Source organism: Macrotis lagotis, chromosome X (genome assembly GCF_037893015.1).
Source record: "Macrotis lagotis isolate mMagLag1 chromosome X, bilby.v1.9.chrom.fasta, whole genome shotgun sequence".
Classification (NCBI taxonomy): domain Eukaryota; kingdom Metazoa; phylum Chordata; class Mammalia; order Peramelemorphia; family Peramelidae; genus Macrotis; species Macrotis lagotis.
In genome coordinates, this window is record NC_133666.1 from 452,923,143 (window position 1) to 452,933,892 (window position 10,750).

A 10,750-nucleotide genomic window follows, 5' to 3' on the forward strand; every position below is an offset into this window, starting at 1 on the left:
ATCTAGAGATCTAGACCCCTATTCCAAAGTATATCTTTATGTACTTCCAGAAGCAAATCCCTAAAGGAGATGCACTAAGACCTAGGCCCTTATTGACTAGACACTAAAGACCAAAGACAAGGATTTCCCCTAGACTCAGAGAAAAGAAACTAAGAGTACAAGTTTGGTAAATCTATTTTGTCTTACAAGAAAATGATTTCCCAGGTGCCACAATTAATCTAACACTGCTTTTGAATGAAACATATTTAAATGAACATATAATTTTGTTTTCTTCTTTTCATAAAATCAGGACAGTTCTTGGTAGGCAATGTTGAGTAACAGAAATAATACAGGAAATAACTTCTAGGAAGGTGATGAGTGAGAAATACCATCCAAACCCAGCTCCTTTCATCTTTACCTCCCACAAGAAATGTCCAAAACTAAGTTGAAGAATAATAATTAAAAAGAAGTGAATTCTCCACAGAATTAATAAAAATAAAAGGCAAATGTTGCTGGCTCATGATCCATAAGCTTCACTACCATATAGCAGTGGTTGAAGCAGCAGCTGAACCCCCCAAAATGTTTCTAATCTTATTTTTTTAGGTTTTTTTGCAAGGCAATGGGGTTAAGTGACTTGCCCAAGGCCACACAACTAGGCAATTATTAAGTGTCTGAGACCCGATTTGAACCCAGATATTCCTGAGTCCAGAGCCAGTGCTTTATCCACTGCACCACCTAGCCACCCCTCACATTTTTTTTTAAACTGCTTCAATTCTGTCTTCCTCATAAAGTGCAGCATCTTCACTGATAAGGGCACACCATGCTGGATAGTCCTGTGCCAGTGTCTCCCATTCTGTACAATCATTTCTAAAGTTCTTCAATGAGACCCCCTTGTGAGTCCTTGCCCTGTGTGAGTTTTCAATAAAATAATTTTTGGGGCAGCCTAACAACTTATCCAGCCCATCTTAGTTGCATTCTCTACAGTCATTTTGGAATGCTAGGTAGTTTAGGTCAAGAAAGAACCTCAGTGTCTGGTATCTTCTCCTGCCAGGTGATCTTCAGAATTTTCCTAAGACAATTTAAATGGAAGTGATTCATTTTCTTGGCATGGAGCTGGTAGACTGTCCAGGTTTCACAGGCATATAACAATGAGGTCAACAAAACGGTTCTGTAGACCTTCAATTTGGTAGCCAGTCTAATACCTCTTCTTTCCCATACTCTCTTTCAGAGCCTCCCAAATACTGAGCTAGCTCTGGCAATGTGTGTGTTAACCTCACTATCAATGGGTATTTCCTTGGAAAGGACACTGCCAAAGTAAGTGAACTTGTCCATAGAACTCAAAACTTCTCCATTTGCTGTAATTGATGGTTTCACATATGGATGGTGTGGTATTGGCTGATGGAGCACCTGTGTTTTCTTGGTGTTAATTGTAAAACCAAAATGAGTGCAAGCAGCAGATAAATAGATCCATACTTTGCTGTATCTGAGCTTCAGAGGCTGCATTGAGTGTGCAATCATCTGCAAACAGAAGATCACGCACCAACACTCCCTCCACTTTGATCTTACTTGTAGCCTTTTGAATTGGAAGAGTTTGCCATCAGTGTGGTAGCTGACCTTGAGGCCACTGTCATCTTCATTGAAGAAATTTGATAACATGACTGAAAACATCATGCTAAAAAGTATGGGAAAATTGACATATCCTTACTTCATTCCAATGGTGACCAAGAAATTTCAAGAGCATTGTCCACTATCCAGAACCTGGATATGTATATCATCATGAAGTTGATGAACAATACTGATGAACTTTCATGGGCAACCACATTTTGATGTAATTTTCCCTAAGCCTTCATGACTGACAATATCAAAGACTTTGATCAGATCTACAAGTGTTGTATACAGACCTCTGTTCTGTTCTTGCCATTTTTCCTGGAGTTGTCGGGCAGCAAGCATCATATATTAACTATTCCTTGATCCTTTCTTAAGTCACACCAGCTCTCAGGGAGGTAACCATTTTCCAGGTGAAGGATTAGCCTACTGAGAAGGATTCTGGAAATAATCTTATCCTCAATGACTAAAAGAGAAACATCCATGTGATTGTCAAAGGTCAATACATTCCCTTTACCTTTAAAGAGATGTATGATGGAGACATCCTTGAATTCTTGGGGGATAACATCTTCATGCCACATACCCTGGAAAATTTCAGTCAATTTTTATATGGGTAATGGATACCCCAGGTTGTAGAACTCAGCCAGGATAGAATCAACACCAGGTACTTTCCCACTTGAAAGGAACCTAATGACATACAAAGCCTCTTCTTTCTGTGGAACTTCAGCTAGGGACTGACTGACTTCAACTTGAGGTAAACAGTCGATAGCTTCTGCATTCCCTGATGATGGTCTGTTAAGACTATCTATGGAGGTGTTCAGCTCATCTCTCTAGGATCATGTCCCTATTGTTAATCAATGTGGAACCATCAGCACTGAATTGTTGAGATGCATGGGTGTTTGGCCCTTAAATAACCTTCAGGGAATTATAAAAAACACTTTGGTTTATTTCAGTCTTCATAAAACTGAATTTCAATCTGCCTTCTTACTGAACCAGGAGTCCTGCTTCTCTCTAAGCTTCACTTGTACTTTACTTTTTTTTGTTTTTTAGGTTTTTGGCAAGGCAAATGGGGTTAAGTTCCTTGGCCAAGGCCACACAGCTATTAAGTGTCTGAGACCAGATTTGAACCCAGGTACTCCTGACTCCAGGGCCGGTGCTTTATCCACTGTGCCACCTAGCTGCCCCTGTACTTTACTTTTGATGGAATTAAATGCTGCCTTCTTAGAAATGGACTATCCTTCTGGTAATTTAGTAACTTCTGTGTTTCTCCATCATTTTCATCAAATTAGTCTTGATGTCTGCAAGTGTTCAGGCCTAGATGAGTAAATGCAATGCTGTACACCAGATCTCTAAAAGCTGCCCACTCTTTCTACTCCACTATTGACAACTGTGTGTTGGCTTTTCCCTCCAAGTCAGCAACAAATTGTTCCCACTCAAAGACACACTCTAATATCTTGACATTAATTTTTCTGGTTCTCATTTTGTCCAGGGTCACCACTTTGGTTGAATGTGAATATTTAGTTTAGAGAGCATGAATCTGTAATCAGTCCAGCATTCTGCATCGCACATTGCCTTTGTCACACTCTCACATCCTATCTGTCTCTTCTCCTTATGCTCTCATAATCTATTAGATGCCAATGTTAACTACAAGGGTGTATCCAAGAAGTTTTATTGCATTTATGTAAATAGAAGTCACTTTTTGTGATAAGGTTATGAGCAAGTCTTCCGTAGTAAGTGACCATTGCCACTGTTGTTTCCAACTCCATTCCTCCCAAGGACTCACTGCTATGTCTGCTAATCTGAGTTTACCCTAGGATTAAAGTGACCCAGAATTATGAGATTATCCTCTTTTAGTACATTGATGATAAGTATCTCCAGATCGTCATAAAATTTTTCTTTAACTTCATCAGTGTTCATCATGGTGGGAACATAGGCACTGATGATGGTGGCATGGAAAGTGGCAATCTCATTGTCATGAGCCTGTCATTCAATCCTTTTGGTAGACATTCAAGAATGCTGCCTAGATTAGTTTTGATTTCAAAACCTACTCCAGCTTCACGTCATTCCCCTTCACTGTAGCCACTCCAGAAAGATGTGCATCCAGTTCCAACTTCAGAAGCAGTAAACCTTCATTTACCAGCCTTGCTTCACTCAAGACTGCTTATTTGGATATGATTCCTGCTGAGTTCTCTTGCAACAAGAGTTATTTGCCTTTCAGGTCTATTGGATCTTGTGTTGTCTATGAGTATGCACACACAATCCATGCAGCAGGGATGAGTGGAATCTTCTTTTTTTTTTAAGGCAAACCGGGTTAAGTGGCTTGCCCAAGGCCACACAGCTAGGTAATTATTAAGTGTCTGAGATACGATTTGAACCCAGGTACTCCTGAGTCCAGGGCTGGTGCTTTATCCACTACGCCACCTAGCCGCCCCTTGTGGAATCCTCTTTGAAGAAATTTTTGTAGATTTTTTTTTTTTGTCTCTACTACAATATGGGAATTCCCCCTTGCCATGGTAATCAGGCCAGGGCTGGGTTAGCAGACAATTTTTGCAACACCTTTTCTAGTCCCTTCCTTACATCAGGAGGTGAGCAGTGTGATCCTTAAAAGGGCTGCTCAGTCAGCCAGGGGTCTGCCAAATCTCACTGCTGCTTTCCATGGGAAAATGACTCAATGACCTGGGCTGCCTGTGACTACAGCTTCCAGTGTATCCATACCTGCTGCTTTGTCAGGTGCCTGCTACCTGTCACCACAGGACTTTGAAAAACCGTTAGGAGTGATGTTTTTTATTGCATGGGTAAATTGGATTTAAGTGTGGTAGAGCTGCTCGAAGTCATTTACCTCATTTTTTCTTCCAAAGTCATCATGATCCCAGTGGCAAGACAGAGTCAAGACATCTGGTGAAGGTTCTAGATGTAGTGAACCTCTGCATTTTCAATGTCTAACCAAACTCAAAGTGCTCCACAGCACCTGCTTTAGCTAGCTTCATGGACGTTGGACCTAATTGTTCTCTTCCACCCATTCCACCAGTGGAAAACTTCACATGCTTGGGGTAGACACCCCCACAACTCATGGATGAGTTTGAGACTCTTTTGGTTACCCACAACCTGGATTAGCCTGCCCTGTAGAAACAGTTTACTGGGGTGTGGCCTCTGTGCATACTACAGCGTCTTGGAGCTACAGGTGAAAGTTAGGTGGCTCAGGTGGACATCAAAGGAGAAAAGCAGCCCCAAAGAGGACTCGGCAGCTCTCCCACCAAGGTACTAGTCTTTCTTAAACACACACTACACCCCATATGATCATATGCTTATATTCTGAAAAGAGGAAGAGAAAGAAATAAGTATTCATGAAGGGCCTGCTTTGTGCCTGGCTCTATGCTAATTGCTGTACAAGTATTATCTCATTTGAAAGGGAAAAAGAGGTTGTTCCCCTTTCATAATTCTATCACTCCTAAGGTGAAAAGTCCTGTGACTTTTCCTTTTGGGCAGCTGGGTCTTACCTTTGTTCCAAGGTCTTCGTGGTGCTGGACATGACCCACATGTTCAATAATGAGAGTTCAACCAGGAGAGATGTGTAACAGGTTTTATTAACAGGACACTACATCTCTAACTCACATAGTTGAGTAAGGGTATATGTAGTCCCCCTGTTATCAGCATTCTTCATCTCCAGGCACTGTGAAAGAGTAATGGACATTCCATGAAAGGTGTGTATCCTGGCTTAAACAGGATGAGGATGAAAGGCAGAGAGATAAGGGCCAAAGCTCCTTCCTGAGACACTTAAACAAGGTAAGGATGAAAAGCTCCTTCCTGAGAATCTTCAACGAGATAAAGATGAAAGGCAGAGAACAAACAGAGAGAAGGGATAGAGCTCCTTCCTGAGTTCAGAGCACTCTGGTATGGACATTCCTGTTGTCCCCGGTCTCATGACTCTCAGGATGAACTCCTCATGAACTCCTACTTTGTCTATTAACCCCTTACACTAAGGGACAATGAGCAATAGATTTAGTGGTCAAAAAGAAAAATTTCAAATGAGATGTTCCAAAAAAGAAAAGAGTAAATTTGAGGAACTTACTATTTCTTGCATTTGGGGTATGACAAGATAAGATTATTTGAACATAAAGTAGAAATTCATTTATGTCTGGTCAGGGCAAAAGAAGATTATAAAAATAAAAATAAATACAATAATTACAGAGATAGAAATAAGAGATGGAGAAGGGGACAGTAAACTCATAGAATTAGGGAAAAAATAGCCTCAAACAAAAAAAAACAGCCTATAACTTTTGTGATTCAAATGTTAAAAGAAAGAAACAGAGCAAAACCCACTTATTTAGAACTGTGCAAGAAGAAAATAAGATGGGGCTAGAATTAGCTTGTTCTAAGCATTAAAAAATGAGGATAACTCAAAATTAAAGAAAAAGCACTAGGCTTAGGAATCCAAAGACATCTTCAAATCCAAGTTACACTAATCACTTTCTCTGTGACATTAAATAGAGTCTCAATTTACTCAACTCTAAATTACCTTACTCACATAGTTGAGTAAGGGTATATGTAGTCCCCCTGTTATCAGCATTCCTCATATCCAGGCACTGTGAAAGAGTAATGGACATTCCACAAAAGGTGTGTATACTGGCTTAAACAGGATGAGGATGAAAGGCAGAGAGATAAGGGAGGATGAAAGGCAGAGAGATAAGTTACTATGAAGAGTTACTATAAAGTCTCTAAGTTGTCTTCTAGTTATGTGATGTTGATTTGCTTGGAATTGTCTTGATATCACAATCAGCAGAAACTCTAGGAACATGAATATTACAGTTTTTCCTTTGTCATCATTGCCTCAAATTTTCTATCCCAAAATCAGAAATCAGCTTTCCATCATGGTCAAGAGGAAAAATAATACCCAGGCATTTCTACCAATCACAGTAAGCAATCTGAGAAAATAAAGTACATATGATATATATATATATATATATATATATATATATATATATATATTCTAATCTATATTACAGTCTTATTTCTAACATTGCTAAATTCCTAGAAAAGTTAATACATTTTGTATTAAAATTAATTGCAGTATAAGGCTGCAATTAGTTGCCATATGACACTAAGCTTTCTCTTGTTGTCAGTTTCCTCATTGTGCCCTTTTCTCAGAAATCAGGGGGTGAACTTTGGGTATAGAATTAGTCATAATCAGGCATGGTCGATGTGTCAGTTTTATTATACTTTAGAAAAGAGGAGTTTCTGGAAAGACTCACATGAATTGATGCAAAGTGAAGTGAGCAGAACCAGGAGAACATTAATAGCCCCTTTGTACAATGATCAACTAAGAATGACCCAGCTGTTGTCAGCAGTACAGTGATCCAGGACAATTCCAAAGCTTCATAAGGGAAACTACTATTCGCATACAAAGAAAATGACAGAGTACTCATTACTTTCTCTCAGAGAATCAGATAATTAATCAGGTTATTCCATAACATATAATATCATAAAACCCAAATGAACTTTACCCATCATGTAATCCATATCCTTCTGTAACACATCCTTTGGCCTGCCTCCCAGGACAGACAGGTTTCAGATTGAGTCCCCAGGATAACAAACACTAAAGTTCAAGTTCATATGGATATGCTTACATACATCAATGAAAAAAAGCAAGAACATAAATAGAGTGAATTGGAAATGAGGGAACACAAGAAACCTATTTCAGTTTTCTACTATCATCACATTCTTCTCTGCTGTGCACAGCAGCTCTATTGAGAAAATTGTTTAGATTCCTTTGACCTACTTCTGTCCAGTTTTACTCCTGACTAGGACTAATGTTTTTCTTAATGGCCTTTCTTTTGCCAGGAGTCACACTCCCTGGAACTTCCTCTACTGATTGTCCCCTGTTCCCTTCTGGTTCTTCTGCTTGATTAGTAACTCAAATACAAAACACCATTCTAAAAGGGTGAAAGTAGAGATACATCTTCTCCCATTCTGCTGTCCTCTAGAAGAGGCAAAAAAAAGGGAACTGCAAAGAGTGATCTCTTCTCAAGAGTTGTGTTCTTCTTATATAACTGGTTCTTTTCTAAGCTGCCAGAGGTACTATTCCTTGTAGCTATTTCCTTCTTCAAATGTATCTAACTGAAGAATGTGTTCTATTTTTTAAATTTATTTTCTTTTTTTAACAACCACAAGTAATTTCTTTTTGAGAATTATTTAACATGAAATTATTTCTATAAAATTTGTATAAACACATACCCACATTTGTCATAACACAGATGGCAAAGGATAAGAAAATTAAATTGATTTCCATATACAATTGGACACAGTTGTATCATGTACACTAAAATTCTTTTATAAAATAGCCATCTCAGATCAAAGAAGATCATTCTTCATTCAGTGTTGAACTCCTACAAGATAGGCTGCTGTAGCATTTGCACTGGTTTTCTCCATGTCCAACTATAATATGACTGGTAATTGTTTTGGTGATTACCATACCCTCTGGGGATGCTTTGCCATCCCTGTTTTGTTGACTTCCATGGTCTAGATATGCCTATCCATATCCATATTTCCCATAGTTCCATTCAGTATAATCATATCTGTCACAGCCACTGCTGTTTTGATCACCACCATAGACACTATTGTAATTTCCATATCCTTGATCATGATAGTTATTAAATCCTTGGTTCCAGTTTTGTCCCCCACCTCAGCCACTGACCCTCCTGGACCACCTTATCTGCCAGCAGCAGCGTTGCTTTCTCCTTTCTGTTGCTGCTGCTGCCTGTACATCTCTTAAGACAGAGTAACTTTGATTTCACACTTCCCAGAACCAATCTGATATCTGTTTTCTAATATTTCTTTACTGATTCTTCATCTGTATATGTGATTTTAAAAAAAATCCTCTTCTTTCATTTGATTTTGTGTCCATAGGAAGTTCAATTTTCTCACTCTCTCCAAATGTTCAAAAGTATTCTTTGATATGTTTTCCCAATATTATCTGGGCTCAGACCTCCTACAATCACTTTTTTTGTGAGGAGGCTCCTTTCCCTTTAAAGATTTAAACCTTTTGGAGTCTATTAACTTGCCATCTAATTTGTGTTCTTTAAGTTCCAAAACCTTATTGACATTGGCAGCATCTTTGAAAAGCACAAATACAAATCCCCTAGTTCTCTTTTAATTGGGCAGTCTATAATGTCTCCAAAATGAGACAAGTGTTCAGTGAGCTCTTTCTTACTCATATCTCAGCTTAGCCCTCCAATGAAATTTTACTGTTGTCCCTCTGGATCTTGCTCACCGTGATTTTGGAGTCCTCAGAAAACTTCTCTATGTTACTCATTTACAGGCTCCATGACAGGGCTGGGAGCAGGCAGGTGCACACACATTGTATGGAGGAAATTCAAAATGCCAGCAAAAGAGCCAATATATCCTATTTTGTAAGGCCATTCAGGCAGGTATATACTAAGCCAGTCGATATCTAACTATTCTCTAATTCCAAGAAAGAACATTTCTTCATACTTTGTAAAGAAGTAATAATTCAAATTTATCTTAGCACTTTAACATAATATCTTCTCTTTCTGTTATTTCATCAATTTGTCTTGGGGTGATGGGTGGAGGAATCAATGAATTAGAAACTGCTTCTCTCCCCTCATCAACCATCCACATGTGATTCTGTTGTTGAGTAGAGGTTCCTCCCATGGAGGGTTTTTTGCTAGTTCATTTTACAGCTGAGGAATTGAGGCAAATAGGGGTTAATGGACTAAGCCAGGGTTACAGCACTAGAAAGAATCTGAGGATGAATTTGAATTCACATTTTCCTGATTCTAGGCCCAATGCTCTATTCCCTGAGCCAATTAGTTTTTGTATATACTTACACGTTGTCTCTCCTACTAGAATGTACCCTCCTGTAGGGCAAGGGCTATTTGATTTCTGTCTTTATATTTTCAGCACTTAACCCAATGCCTACACATAGAAATCAGCTAGAAAAATGCTTGCTGATTAATTACTAAGTGATTGATTATGCCTTTACTTCTTCCCACTTATCTGCATAAGAGAGCAGTAAAATATTTATACCTTTAGAAACCCCAGAATCTTAGGGCCTTTAGCAGTGATGAACAAGTAGCCTCTAAATAGGAGGCAAATGACAGCTTAAAAAAGCTAAACTATGGGATGGAGGGTCACAAGTTCCAGATCAGAAAATTCAGTCTAAGTAAAAAATTGAGCTTGATCCTGGATGAAAAGGATCTCTTCTTAAGTTGAAAGGATTGGTAGTCAGGAATCTGGGAAAAAACCCAGATACCTTTATTTAAGAGGGGGAAAAAGGGGGGGGAGGGAGAATTCCCCCACTCAAAAAAAAAGAGTTGCTGATGTAATGGCTAAGGCATAGATAGATAGCTGCTAAAAGAGTTGTTTAAAAAATCATGAGGCTTAGAACTAAAAGAATATGGCAAAATTCACTCTTCCCATGAATAAGAAAAAGCCCTATAGCCAAGAACTTCAACTGAATCCAGAAGCTTCAGTCTTGTGAATAGGACTTGTTCTGATCAGGAAAAACCATGTGATCAGCATTATAGTAAATGATAGAGACTATACATCCAGGGATATAAAGTGATCAGAAGAGGCCAGTAGGAAGTAGGTCAGGTGAGAGCAGCACAAAGATATAGCCAGATTGCACAGGAGATAAAGAGTTTACCTGGCCACTCTGTTTCCTCATTTGTATCCACTTTTCCCTCTGATAGTATTTTTTTTTAATTTTTTTATTTATTTAGCTCATGGTTAGGTCGAGTTAATATAATAAAAATTACAATTTTACCCAAATTAAATTACTTATTCAGTGCCAAACCAACTAAACTACCAAATAGCTACTATACTGAGATAGAAAAAAATAGTAACAAAATTCATCTGGAGCAACAAAAGGGCAAGAATAACAAGGGAAGCCCAACTTTTAGGATAAAAACTCTCTCTTCAATAAAAACTGTTGGGAAAATTGGAGGTTAGTATGGTAGAAACTTGGATTACATCAACACCTCATGCCCTATACCAAGATAAAATCAAAACGGATACAGGATTTAGACATAAAAAATATTATAAGCAAACTAAGAGATCAAGGAATAGTTTACCTGTCAGATCTAAGGAAAGGGAAGCAGTTTATGACCAAGGAAGAGATGGAGAGCATCATTAAAAACAAACTAAATAA

At 38.6% G+C, this 10,750-nt stretch overlaps 1 pseudogene; it reads right to left on the minus strand.

Annotated features, from left to right (window-relative positions):
* Window positions 1-7,967: 7,967 nt before the first annotated feature.
* On the minus strand, window positions 7,968-8,939 carry LOC141499247 (heterogeneous nuclear ribonucleoprotein D-like pseudogene; annotated as a pseudogene).
* Between the last annotated feature and the right edge of the window lie 1,811 nt (window positions 8,940-10,750).